The sequence below is a fragment of the Sus scrofa genome, chromosome 13 (assembly GCF_000003025.6).
Source record: "Sus scrofa isolate TJ Tabasco breed Duroc chromosome 13, Sscrofa11.1, whole genome shotgun sequence".
In the NCBI taxonomy this organism is placed as follows: domain Eukaryota; kingdom Metazoa; phylum Chordata; class Mammalia; order Artiodactyla; family Suidae; genus Sus; species Sus scrofa.
Genome location: NC_010455.5, coordinates 78,015,749 through 78,030,346, shown reverse-complemented (window position 1 = coordinate 78,030,346; position 14,598 = coordinate 78,015,749). Strand labels below are relative to the sequence as shown.

The 14,598-nt window shown below is 44.1% G+C and overlaps 1 non-coding gene across 1 annotated transcript; it reads left to right on the top strand.

Moving 5' to 3' along the window:
* On the top strand, positions 8,259–8,332 carry MIR9850 (microRNA 9850). The gene has a single exon (NR_128544.1). It is a non-coding gene; the product is annotated as a microRNA 9850 (primary transcript).

The following is a 14,598-nucleotide window of genomic DNA, read 5'->3' as shown; positions in this document are numbered from 1 at the left end:
TATACTTACATAAGTATATAAAAGAATTTTGTTCAAGAAATGGACTCATGTGATGGGGGATGCTGGCGAGCCTGAAATCTGTATGGCAGGCTAGAAATGCAGGCAGGAACGAATGTTGCTGTCTTGGAGGCAGAATTTCTTCTTCGAGAAACCTCAGTTTTTACTCTTAATTTCTTTCAACTGATTGGTTGAGGCCCACCGACATTATCGAGGTGATTTCTTTTACTTACTATCAACAGGTAACATCTAGATTAGTGTTTGATTAATTAACTGGGTATTATGGTTTAGCCAAGTTAACACATAAAGCTAACCATCACACCAAGCAAACCAGCAATTAAGGATGGCAGTAGAATAAGACATTTTCAGGCATAGAAAGTCTTAAAATGTTTATAAGCCATACATTCTTTCTCAGGAAGCTACTACAGGATGTGCTCCAACAAATCAAGGGACTAAACCAAGCAAAAGGAAAAGACCCTTGTCTCATGTTGGGTCCCCTTGAAGACTCAGAGACATAAGTTTTTGTGCAAGTGATTTATTAAAGAGACCTCTAAGAGAGTGGAGGAAGCAGGACAAGGAAATAGAGGAAGGCAAACAAGGCATGATTCCAGGCAGAGTTCAGTCTGACCCTCCAGAAGAATGCTGGAAGCTAAGTTACTTTAGAGTCATCCCAACCTGAAACAAAGGAGCTGGCTGGCACATTCCCACATTAATCCATCAATAGATAAGGGTTTCTCTGGGGAGTGGTAAGTGGGGGGGGGAATTCCAAGGCCCTTGGATCTTGGGCGTTAGGCACAGCACCTTCAGAAGTAGCCCAGAGACAGTCCTTCTAAGAAGAGCTACAAGTACTAACTGTTGGAAACAAGAGACACTGGAGCCAGGAAGTATGTGTATGTGTGAGTACACGAAAAATGGTGAAATGATGAAATAGGAACACGGCAAACAGAAAATTCAACTCAGGAGAAAAACAAAGGAATCCGCAGGATGATGGTGAAGGGAAACCTCAAGATGGCAGACATGCAAACCTCAGATTCCTAGAGTGGATCCAGAAGACTGGGAGAGAGCTATTCAAAAGGATATTTGGAAGAGCTCCCGCTGTGCTGCGTTGGGATCAGCAGTGGCTTGGGAATGCTGGGACGCAGGTTTGAACCCCAGCCTGGCACAGTGGATCTAGTATTGCTGAGGCTTAGTCCACGGCTGCGGCTCAGATACGATCCCTGCCTGGGAGCTCCATATGCTACAGGGCAGCCAAAAAAAAAAGGGTATATGGAGTTCCCATTGTGGCTTAACAATAACAAACCCGACTAGTATCCATGAGGACATGGGTTCAATCCCCAGCCTTGCTCACTGGGTTAAGGATCCCTTGAGCTATGGTGGAGGCCGAAGATGAGGGTCAGGTCTGGCACTGCTGTGTCTGTGGCATAGGCCGGCAACTGCTGCTCTGATTCAACCCCTAGCCTGGGAAGTTCCATATGCCACAGCTTGGGCCCTAAAACATAATATAAAATAAAATAAAATTTTAAAAAAGGATATAAATGATAAAATGCCTAATGAGTCTGAACATATTGAAAAGAGATTTACATATATGAGGGAGAGTTCACAGTTGGATTAATGATAAGGATACAGAAAATTTAGCAAATGAGATACTAAAACAATCGTAAACTCCAGGGAAAATAAAACATACTAGAAATTAACAATAGTTCATAAGCTTCATGACTCAGTTGTGAATTACTCAGTAGCATTTACATGATCATAATAATATAAATGCTGAATGTATTGAATTTAATTAAAATTATGAATCAACTCCATAGGGAGAATGGGGATAAGAAGGCAGCATGTGTGATGGGGTTGGAGACAGTGGCCAAAAAATCTCATCTTCCGTACTGGGAAGCCAGTAGATACTGCAACTGAAAAAGCAAGAAGTAGCAGTATCAGCATGTTACTTAGAGGTAGGGAGGAAAAGACCTAGAACATCTTCTAAAAGTTGAAAGGGATTTCCTCTGGGTGGTGAGAAATGGGTGTGGAACAGAGCAGTGTGTGCAATTGCTATTTCTTACACAAGTCTTATAAAACAATTTCATTTTGGAAACTGTAGGCATGTAAAATTTTTATTAAATATAAAAGAATAAATTAGAAAGGGAGGAAATTCCTACAGGCAGAGATGACAGAGATGTGGGAAGATGAGGAATAGAAATCTGATTCAGATATATTTCAGATAGTTTGTGTCTTCTCCATCCCAGAGCTGGGCCCCCAGTAGAGAACTGTGCCAGCGGGGAGACTTTGATCTGTAGACTTTGGCAAAAAAAGCATCTTAGAACCTTGAAAACTGAAATGCATGGAACCACGAAAGTCTGGAATCTTATTTTCACAGAACTGCATTTGAATTCATCCTCTAAATCTCAACTCAGCTGTCTCTTCCTCCAGGATGTCTTCACTGACCCCTTCCCCACACTCTCAAGATCCCCGCCTTTCCTGCTTTCCAGGCATCACGGGTCTGAAGAATCAGGTTGTTTACTTGCCTCCCTCCTCCACTGATGGCAGATGTGTGCCAGTTATTTATTTATTTATTTAGGTCTTTTTGCCTCTTCTAGGGCCACACTCACAGCATATGGAGGATCCCAAGCTAGGGGCCCAATCAGAGCTGTAGCCGCCAGCCTGTGCCACAGCCACAGCAACATGGGATCGGAACCGCATTTGCAACCTACACCACAGCTCACAGCAACACCTGATCCTTAACCCACTGAACTGAGCAAGTCCAGGGATCGAACCTGCAACCTCATGATTCCTAGTCAGATTCATTAACCACTGAGCCATGACAGGAACTCCAGCAGACCTGTGTCTTTAATCACATCCAGGTGAACACAGTCATTTCCATTTTAAGCAATTGTGATGACTCAAAAGGATTCCTGCCCCAGCGCCCACACTTTCCCCGGGGGTGGCAGTCAGTCAGGGGAACTGGCATTGCCTCAGCTCCATGGAGAGCTCCTAGTCTCTGGTCATGGCAAGTGTCCATGCTGGCATCTGGGATGTCACTCGACCCTCTGGTTTGGTTTGTGGCATCCCGAACCACTGACACCTCCTGAGGTATGTGTCCTTGGTCTATCTCTTCCCTGGCTTGACCACAAGGCCCCTCTTTGCTGTCCCTCCTCAGCCATATCCTTGAGCCCCTCTGATGAACTCCTGAGCTTCTGTGGTCTAAAGAAGACTCAGAGGATGCTCTGCCAGGCCCTATTTATTGGCTCAGAAGTGCCCTGCCCACTGCAGGTACCATATTGGGGCAGTGACACTCTCAAGGACCTCTCTTACCATGCTAGGCCTTACCTGGGGATGACACACATCCCTTCTCCCACAGATCCCTGAACTAATCTGTACTAGTTTTCTGTTGCTGCACAATAATGTTACCATAAACGTAGAGACTTGAAAAACAGGACATGTGTATTATCTAACGGCTTCTATGTGTCAGGAGTCTGGCTTAGCCGGGTCTTTTGCAAGGCTGCAGTCAAGGTGCTGCCAGGGCTGGGTTCCTCCCTGAGGCTCAGTCACAGAAAGATCTGCTCCAGGCTCACATGGGGTCTGCAGCATTTGGTCCCTCGGCCACTGGCTAAGCGCCACAGTTTCTCGCCAGTCATTGGTTGGAGGATGCTCTCAGCTCCTTGGCACATGGTCCTGACCTGGGCCAGCTCCCAGCACGGTGGCTGGCTTCCCACAGTCAGCAAGGGATGGTGTCTCCTTGCAAAGGGGAATGAAAATTGTATGTTGTGTAAGTCATGTCCACATAATGGTGGACCTTCTATCTCCTTTGCTGTATCTGTTGGTTGGAAGCAAGTCACAGGTTCTGTCCACACTCAAAGGGAGGGGATTTTGCAAGGGCACGAATACCAGGTGGGGGCGATCAATCAGCAATGATCATGAAACAGTCTGCCCACTGAGGGTCTAGCTCCTGAGTCTAGAACACCCGGGGGCACAGGGCCCCCACTTCTGCATTCATCTCTGACTCTCCCTGATCCTCCCTGGCTCCTTCTAGTCTTGGGTGGGGGAACTGACTTCTTTTGCTCAGACCTGTCTTTGTTTTGTTTTTGTTTTTCAGCTGAGCCCACAGCATGAGGAAGTTCCAGGGCCAGGGATCCAACCTGCTCCACAGAAGTGACAACACTGGATCCTAAACTACAGGCCTCCAGCAAACTTCAGCCCTGTCTTCCTTTTTTTTTTTTTTTTTTTTTTTTTTTTTTTTTTTTTTTTTTTGTCTTTTTGGGTCACATCAATGGCATATGTAAGTTTCCAGGCTAGGGATCAAATAGGAGCTGCAACTGCCATCCTATGCCACAGTCACAGCAATGCAGGGTCCGAGCCACATCTGCAACCTACACCACAACTCACAGCACTGCCGGGGTCCAATTGGAGCTGTAGCCACTGGCCTATACCAGAGCCACAGCAACGCCAGATCCAAGCCACATCTGTGACCTACACCACAGCTCACAGCAACGCTGGATCCTTAACCCACTGAGGAAGGCCAGGGATCAAACCCACAACCTCATGGTTCCTAGTTGGATTTGTTAACCACTGAGCCATACCAGGAACTCCTAGCCCTGTGTTCTTAATTCAGTTATACTGTTTACAGAACATTGCCTTTGTGTACCCAGAAGCCAGGATTTTGAGGTCTAAAGCAATTCGCTGTTAGAAGTTCCAAAATTCTCTTTTTTTTTTTCTTTGTAGGGCAGCACCTGTGATATTTATAGGTTCCCATTTGTAGGTCAGATGCTGGAGCTGCAGCTGCTGGTTTATGCCACAGCCACAGCAACATAGAATCCAAGCTGCTTGTGCAAACTACACCACCACAGCTCATGGCAATGCTGGACCCTTAACCCACTGAGCAAGTCCACGGATTGAACCTGCATCCTCATACGAGTCAGGTTCATTACCACTTGAGCCATGATGGGAACTCCCTCCAAATTCTCTTTTAAACTCAAAAGCTGGAAACTCATTTTTTTGTTCTTAGTTTTTTTATGTCCTTCCTCTTCACAGTAATAAGCTCAAACTACCCTCACTGCTGCCCCCAAAGTGTAGAAAAATGATGGGCAAGACTAAATGGTGGGGAATCACCTGTGCCCTGCACAGGGCTGCAGGAATGAGAGTGACACAACATCAGGGACTTGGGTGCAAACTCCTGCTCTATAACTCACTCACTTTGAAACTTAGAGCAAGTCGCTTATCTTCTATAAGCCTCAGTTTCCTCCCCTACAACACAGGGATGATGATACCTATTCTTATAACTTTGTGAGGATTAATTGGAAGAAAGTTGGTAAAAACTCCAGTCAACTCTAAAGAACCATCAGTGTAGGCACTCCCATGATAGACACACAAGGGCACAAGAGACCACTCCGTAGACAACACTTGATTTTGACCTGGCTTCTTTATCATTCTGGAAAGAGGGCACAGGCTTTGATGTAGGTGAAATGCATAACAGCAGATGCTGACCTGCTTGTAGCTGTGTCCTGGGCCAGGCCTGCTTTTTCCTTGAGCTTTTACCAAATCAGTGTCACAATATCCAGGCGGTAGTATTATGTGTGTTGATGCTTCTGGTAAATGACAGCAGTGGAATGAATGAACACTCAGATTCCTAAGCTGGGAGTGTTATTCCAAAATGCTGTTTGGCCAGAGTATTTCTTCCTGCATGATATTCTTTTCATCACAATGGCATTACACCCCATCGTGTAATGTGGTCGCTGTGGTGCCAGGCTCTGTGAGGGGAGAGTTATGTTATGCATAGATTTACAGAAGTGCTTTCTTCTCTTTGGACTTGCTCAAACAATATTAATTTTAATAAGTATTTATGGAGGCCAGCTGCCATCGGGTAGTACGGGTGACACAAACAGGCCATAAAATTCCTTTAACTTTCTCCTGAAAATCTCATCTTCTGCTGCCTCATAGCTCATCTTTGACTAGAAGAAAGAAATTGATACATCGAATTGCAGACCCAGCTGAAGGTCTATAAAATGAGAAAAGCAACCTGTTACATGGGTCTGAAATTAGAGGCCTCCTGATGGTGGAAGGAACTTCTCGACGGGACTGTCTCATTTCATCCACAAATGTTTAAAATTTGTCCTTCTGTAGTTAATCTAAAGATCTCTATCTCCTGGTTGGGGCTTTCTGCATCATCTCTTTTTAAAGCCAGCTGAATTGAACATGCAGTGTCTGGGCAAACCGCATTAGTTATCTGACATTCCTAGCAGAGGAACTGTGGGTCTACCTCAGACGTCACATCGACATGGGGAAAAGAGAGCTGGGTGGGGTTTGGGGCAAAGTGAGAACTCAGGGTGTGGTTGGTAAAGGAAAAGCATTAGTCCTTAGGGGTCAGAGCCCAGAAGCCGGGCTTAGCCTGCTTTGCAGAGAAGAGAACAGTGTCGGGGTACTAGTGTCTCAAAGGCTTCCCCTGCCTGGGAGGTGTTATTTTTTCTTCTTAACCATGCCTGCATGATGAAATTTCTAGAGCCAGGGACCGAACCCACACCACAGCAGCGATCCAAGCTACTGTAGTGACACTGCTGGATCCTTAACCCACTGCACCACAGGAGAACTCCCAACATTTTTGGGCTCTTAGCATGTGCCAAGCACAGTTAGGGAACTTTATGGATAGAGCTGTATTTAATCACAATAAAAACTATATGAAGCAAGTACAATGATTCTGACTTTTAGTCACAATAGTTTCTAAGACTCAGATGAGAAAAAATGAAGCTAAAAATTTCTCTAACATTGAATTCAGTTTGCAAATCCCTATTTCGGCTGCTAGAAGAAATGTAATCTAGCAATGTTTCAAGACTTTTCAACCCAATACATTAATTTTTTTATGTTTAAAAACTTTATTGTAGTATAGTTGATTTACAACGCTAATATTAATTTTTAAGTTACTTTTGTCTTTTTTTTTTTTTCTTTTTAGGGCCACACCTGTGGCATATGAAAGTTCCCAGGCTAGGGGTAGAATCAGAACCACAGTTGCAGGCCTGCGCTGCAGCCTGTGGCAATGTCGGATCCCTAACCCAGTGAGTGAGGCCAGGGGTCAAACCCACATCCTCACCAATACTATGTCCTTTCAGTTACTTTTGGCTTAAAATGTAACCATTTCAAGGTCTGTGGCTCCCCTGCTTCCCACCCCCACCCCAGCCCTGCACACTCACATGTCTTATTCAAGGGATCCTTCAGGACCTGGTGGCATTGAGTTGGTGGGCATCTGGCCTGTAGTTGCCTCACTGATGAGGTATCCTCTGCAGACAAATCCCCACTTTATCTCTTTTCCCATCTCAGTCTGTGCTTAGTCCAGGAGCAGAGGTGTCTTCCTCTTTTGATTTGGTGCCACTTCTGCCCTGGCTTTACTGCTGTCATCCTGAGCTCAGTTGCAGAGAACTTCCTCTGACCAGGTCAGGCTCTCCTCCCCAGCCATGGAGGTGGGGTCCACGTGGCTTGCGCTAAACCTACTTCCAGGTTGGCTCACGGTGTTCATTCTTAGTGACTGTCTCCTTCCCATTCATGCCATGGACACTCCTAGGGCTCCAGCAGCTGGCCCATCACCTCCCAATGTCATCTCTTCCAGGCTGCTGGATGGCTCTCAGAACTCTCAGATGGGAGCGCCCAAGAATTAGTCTTCCAGGGTCGAATCAGAGCTGCAGGTTCTGGCCTACGCCACAGCCATAGCCAAGCCAGATCTGAGCCTCATCCGTAACCTACAACACAGCTCATGGCCATGATGGATCCTTAGCCCACTGAGCGAGGCCAGGGACTGAACCCACATCCTCATGGATACTATTCAGTTTCTCAAACCCACTGAGCCACAACAGGAACTCCCATACTATTTTATGGATACCCTCTTGGAGACATCCCTGCCTGAAGGCAGAGGGCTGAGATTAATGACCTGTGATGCTATCTCTCTCCTCCGTGTCTGTAAGAAACGGTTATCCAATCAATGGCGAATCCCGAAGAGATGACGAGGGATGTAGAGGTTCAGTATCTTTTAAGTCACACCACCTGCATTGGCAGCAGGAGCCTAGAGAAGGAGGCTCCATCCTGGAGGAAAGATGGAGCCTCCAAGGCAGCTGTGATGAGGAATCAGCCTGATTTGAACTCTCATTCATTCACACGCCCCTCCAGAGGCAGTCTGGTGTAGTGGGAGAAAATATGGGCTTTGGCTCCACACACCAAGGATAAGTTCCCTTTTTGATACTTCCTGGACCTGTGAGCTAGGAGCAATGACTTATCTTCTACAAGTATTAACCTTTCTTTTGGAAATCTAGATCGGGAGGCAATTCAGTTGTCACCCAGGACCCTAGATTCCCTCTGCCATTAATTTAACCTGCACAATAACCATCTGAGTACTTGTCTCTCGCCCCTTCTGAACTTCAGCTTCTAAATGACAAGGGCTGGGCCATTTACCACTGAGCTTCACAGGTCACCTGGGCACCTGGGATTCAGTGAATATTGGATCGATGTTCGTTCTCTGTGCTCTCATGTACCCTATGAACTAGGAACCAGAATCTTTTTGGAAGACTGGATATTTTCAGGTTGTTCATAGGTACAGAAGGTCCACAGAGCACAGGAAGTGAAGCAAGAAGAAAGAGGGAGAGGCGGTGGTTGGAGTGAGAGAAAGAAGCAACCAAATGGAAGAAACTTAAGAAGAGTGCGGGGGCGGGGGGGAAGAGAGTTATAGTACATATCCAAAACAGTATTTTTTTTTTCTTTTTTTAGCCACCCCACAGCATATGGAAGTTCCTGGGCCAAGCTACATCTTCCACCTACACCACAGCTGCAACAACACCAGATCCTTAACCCACTGTGACAAAATGAGAACTCAACAGGATTGGTTTTTAATGAAAGAGGACTGGGAAAAAGAAGGTCATAAGATACAAGTAAATTTGGATCCTGGAGAAGGAAAATAGAACTTAATGCTAGAACTATGTGATTAAAAAGCTGTAATATCTTAGCGAGTAAGAGAGATTCACCTTTATGCTGATGGTGTACTGGTTTTGACCAAAACTCTCCTTTTCAGGTAACTGCTCCTATGCCCACTTCATCCATGCATTTTCCTCAATTGCTACCATTTTCTTCCATGAATCTACCTTCCAATCCTTGCCACAGCTGATTGAACTAGCAGTAGGCATCCAGTACAGTCCAGACCAATCAAAGACATTCCTCAGAAGTTTCTTCATTTATGTAAACTTAAAGAAAAACACACAGGAGCTCTCAGAAGCTGTTTCTCACCATGTGGAGGAAGCCCAGCTACAGAAAGAAGCAGACAAGGAGCACTGGCCACGCTCAAGACCATGGGCCAAATTGCTGCTGAGGCCCTTCTGTTGCCCCTCCCTTTTCACAACACGACTGTTTATTCTTAAAGGATGCTGGTGAGCCAGTAAGTTCCTCCTTTTACCCAAGTCTGCTCAAGGTAAGTTCCTGTCACTTGCAACCAAAATGGTCTTAGCTAATATGTGAAGAAAATCTGTGATACAAGAACACATGTTCACATACTTAGAAATATTTATGCATTTGTGCACATTATCTTTAATCTTGCCAAATCATTAAAGCAGACCTAGGAAGGGGATCTTACCTGTGTTTGTTATATCCCAGTGGCTCTTGGGACATTTAACATAGCAAAATCCTTACTCTAAAAGTCCTTGATTCCAATTTCAGACTGCCCTTCCTTCCCATTAATCCCCACTTTAGTCTCCCAGGCAAACCTTACAGACATTGTTTCTTTCCTCTTCTTTGACAACATGTCCAAAATATCATCATCACTCCCATACTCTACAAATTTTGAAAGACCATTCTCTGTCATAGACTAGTAACTTCCAAAGTGTGGAAATTAGAAAAAGATAAGTTTCCAACTGCAGTCAAGACAGAATAAGCACACTTCAACTTCTCTCTCCTACTGAATACTGTTTAAAATTCTGAACAGGGAGTTCCCATTGTGGCTCAGCAGGTTAGGAATCCAACTATTATCCATGTAGATGCAGGTTTGATCCCTGGCCTTGCTTGGAGGGTTAAGGATCCGGCATTGCTGCAAATTGCGGTGTGGGTCCAAGATGTGACTTGGATCTGGTGTTACTGCAGTCTTGGTGTAGGCCAGCTGCTGCAGCTCCAATTCAAATCCTAGCCTGGGAACTACCATACACCATGGGTGTGGCCCTTAAAAAGAAGAAATGAATAAATAAATAAAATCCTGAACAGAATGCATGGAGCAGCCATCTGAGGACACCGAAAAGTAAACAGTGATAAGTAATTTGGGAAAAGACATATGAACTCAAAAAACCATCTCCAAAATGATGAGCTTCCAGGTTTTACCCTTCAATATCTCTGAGCCTAGATTCAAAGGTAGTCTGAAACCTGAAACTGTGCACCAGATGAGGACAGAAAGAACACCAAGAAAAACCCATCTTTTTTTCTTTCTTTTCTTTTTTTCTTTTTTTTTTTTGGTCTGTGTCCACAGCATACAGAAGTCCCTGAGCAAGGGATCAAATTTGCACCACAGCAGTGACAATGCCAGATCCATAACCATTAGGCCACTAGAGAACTCCAAAGCCATCTATTTCTGATCTGAAGCATTGGAAAGAAAGCCTCTATGAAACTGACAGCACTAACGGCCTGAACCTAGCTAAACACAGATCGGGACTTGAACCAAGGGGCCGGGACTTGAACCAAGGGGCCAGGACTTGAACCCAGCCAAAACCCAGCCTGGGACTAGAACCCACATGCCGGTACTCGAACCCAGCTGAAAGCCAGATTGGAACTTAAACCCACAGTTTTAAATTAGAATCACTCACCCTGTGTCTGGATTCACTGAGGTTCAGGTTCTTCATGTCTCCTCACAGAAGGACTTCAGCGAAAAACAAAGTGATAGGCAAGAAATAGATTTATTAGGACACTTGTGAGAGATGCAAACAGGCAGGCACGGAAGCTCTGCCCGAGGATCTGGTGGGCCAGTTTTATCATCCAAGGGGCCTGGCGGTTGGAAAGGCCCACCTCTTCCTTTCTGGGAGTGGTAGCTCCTCCCTAGTACCCTGTAAGGAGGGTATTCAAATCAGCTGAAGGGCAGTCCTCAAACTCTTGCCTTCAGTCTGAATCTGAATGGAGGCCTCACCCCCATCCCCCACCCAATGACCTGAGGCAATTCTCACACCTCCACTAGTTAAGCAAGCCTGCAGTGTTCTGATGGCTTTCTTGAACTTACAGTGGTCTCTCAACATCCCCCAGGTGTCCCTCTTTACCTATGATCCCTTATTGGGACTTCTACAGTCACCTGTGCCTACTCCATCCCTATCACCTACAGTGGGAGAAATCCCCTGGACTGGTTGGTTGCTTTTTCCATTCTCTCACTGCCTAGTCTCCAGGCAAGATTTTAACAATACCTACAATACCCAGGTATACTCCTAAAATTCCAAGAGAGGGAAACCCTTCTCTCTTATCAGAGAAACTGTGGTCTCCATAGCATGGGGTGAATTCACATTAGTGTATTTTTTCTATGTATTCCTCATTTCATGGCTCTGGATGCAGACACAGTCAAAGGAAGTGAGTGAGAAAACTAAAGACCCAGCTTTCTAGCCAGAGGACCAGGAGGGGAGGACCTTGAAGGCAGAAAGTGTCAGGGAAGGGAAAGCCAATCCCCAGCTACAAGGACAATTCCTGCTGGGTCTAAACTTAGCAATTCACTGTGGCCTCATTCCTCTTGACAGTCAGTTTAGCATGACATGGAATGCAATTCTGGTCAATGAGAAGAGAAATAAGGGCTGGAGATGGGGATGGGTAGGGACAGGAGGCAGATGTTTGTAAAGGTTTCTTTGCTCTTCAAAAGAAAGAGAAAAGGCGTGGATATTAGATTTTATATTTGTAGACTAGAGCCACAGCACCTGTGCTCTAACCACAATCAAAGCTGACAGAGGAAAAGGTGACATTCTGCAAGTGGCAGAATGGAAACATGGAAAGAACATGGAATCGTGGATTTAACCAGTCTGGAGCTGCCCTACCCATGGGCTTCTTGTTATAAGGGATAATCTTTTTTTTTTTTTTTTTCATGTGTTTTTGATTGAATTGAAGCAGGAATTTCTAGAATTTGCAGTCAAGTTACCTAATAATACCCTGTAAGGCACATACAAGGCAAAGACTGCTAGACTATGGCCAAAGGATCAGATCCTCACCCACCCAAGGCAGCCCTCACTCTATGCTTTAGGCTCCTTCTTTGAACGATTGGGCAGGGCACTACTTAAACCTTCCTCAAGGTTCAGAGGAGGTATTAACCTCGGGGGGAAAAGTAAGAAGACTCTATCTGGAACAGCTGGGAAGAGGGACTCCCCTGCCTCCAGGCCATCCACAGAGACTTGCAGTATCCCAGCCACAGCTTCCTGGGCAGGTGATCACAATAACATTAATAATCATAGTACAGAAATAGTGAGGTAGGAGTTTCTGTAGTGGTGCAGTGGTTAACGAATCCACCCAGAACCACAAGGTTGCAGGTTCAATCCCTGGCCTCGCTCAGTGAGTTAAGGATCCAGCGTTGCCATGAGCTGTGGTGTAGGTTGCAGATGTGGCTCAGATCCCACATTGCTGTGGCTCTGGCGTAGGCCGGTGGCTACAGCTCTGATTCGACCCCTAGCCTGGGAACTTCCATATGCCACAGGAAGCGGCCCTAGAAAAGGCAAAAAGACAAAAAAAAAAAAAAAAAAAAAAAAAGAATGAGGTCAACTCTCCAAAGGAAGCTAGAAACACCCATGTTAGAAAAGAATTGACTACATGGATTACACGTATAATGAAGTTTTACCTACTGTCACATTGCTTGGTCAAAGGGTAGATGTTTGACAAATACTTAAATAATTGTATAGGAATATGATCCCATGAATTTAATACTTCCAGCTATTTACAGCTATCCACATTTTTTTTCCAGACTCGTCAGAGCACAGACACTATTTACGGGAAGCTGTAAGAGTGGCTATTCTATTCTGCGCTCTGCTTTGCTTGCACTCAGCTTTGTAATGTGTGCACATTTTCTCAGCTCGCATACTTTTCAGTTTTAATGGTCACTGGGAATTCTGATACACCATGGTTCTCTTAACCATCCCCGCTCACTGGGCATTTGGGTCACTTTCTATTTTCCCCTATTATGAACATGCTGCCATAAATATCTTCGTATAAATGGCTTTTTTTCCATTTGGACTATTACCTTAGGGTATTTTCCCAAAAGTGGGATTACCAAGTCAAAGGGTATGAATGCTTCTTGGTTCTTATTATAAATTGCCAGCTTGCACTTCAGAAAAACAGGAACAAATTACAGTGGCCAGCACTGTGTGTGGGTTTTCCATGCAGAACCTAATGTAATAGGTTTTATTGGTCCTATTTATTTTTATTAATTTAATAAATAATGTTATTAATTTTTACTAATTTAATGTCATTCCTTGGCCGTTCAAATCTGTATTTCTCTCATTATTATTCAGGATGAATTTTTTCATGTTAATGTATTCTCTGTAAAAAATAAAACGACATTTTGATAGAGCAAATCTATCCCCTATGAGATATTATAAATTGTAAAGGTGATATTTATGAAAGATGTTACCTGTCATTCTTTCTATGTAAACAATATCTTTGTATCTTTTGATAATCCTCAAGTAGAGTACAGGTCTTAACCATAAATTTGCATAATTCTGTATCTATTTTGGACCTTAAGCCTTATTCATAATAATTAAAATAATTTTCTAAGTTTTTCATTTCATTTAGTATTTTTTTCCCTACCAAAAGTTGAAATTATTTTATAATTGATTTGATTCACCTTGTTTCTGATGGTATCTTCTATGGCTTTAAATATCACAAATGTATTTCTCTCCCATTGTAGAAATAAATATGTTATTTCATCCTCTTTTGATTTTTTTATGGCTTATTTCATGGTCATTTGCAAGGTGCAAACCTGAGGTAAATTTCATTACTGCCTGGACTTCTGACATATATGGCTAAATACTTCCCTTATGACATTAACTGAGGATAAAAACACACAGCCTTTCCATTCTGTGTGTGGTGGGTTGGTATAGACCAATTCAGGGTTCAGGATGCTAGGCTACCACATACCTCAGCCTCCTGCAGGATTCCTAACTAACCAGACAGAGCGACTAGAAGGGTGCTCAGAAGCAACATGAGATGTAGGAAAGCCACACACAAAGACAATTTTTTCTTTTCCTTTTTAGGGCCACACCTGTGGCATATTGAAGTTACCAGGTCAGGGGTCAAATCAGAGCTGCTGCTGCCAGGCCTATACCACTGCCAGGGCAACAATGGATCCCAGCCACATCTGCTGGGAGTCCTAACCCACTGGGCAAGGTGAGAGATCAAACCCAAATACTCGTGGACACTATGAATATTTCTTAACCCTCTGAGTCACAACAAAAACTTCCACAAACACAAATTTTAATGTGTATCTCCCTGTATTATTTCTTACAATTGCATATGGGTCTATAATTATCTCAAAACAAAAAGGTTAATTGGAAAAAAATGTTTTTAATGCACAGAAATTTAGTAAGATATTTTCTTTGAAGTATACAAATTTCCAAATTCATATTCTGACTGTTTTTTTGTTTGTTGGTT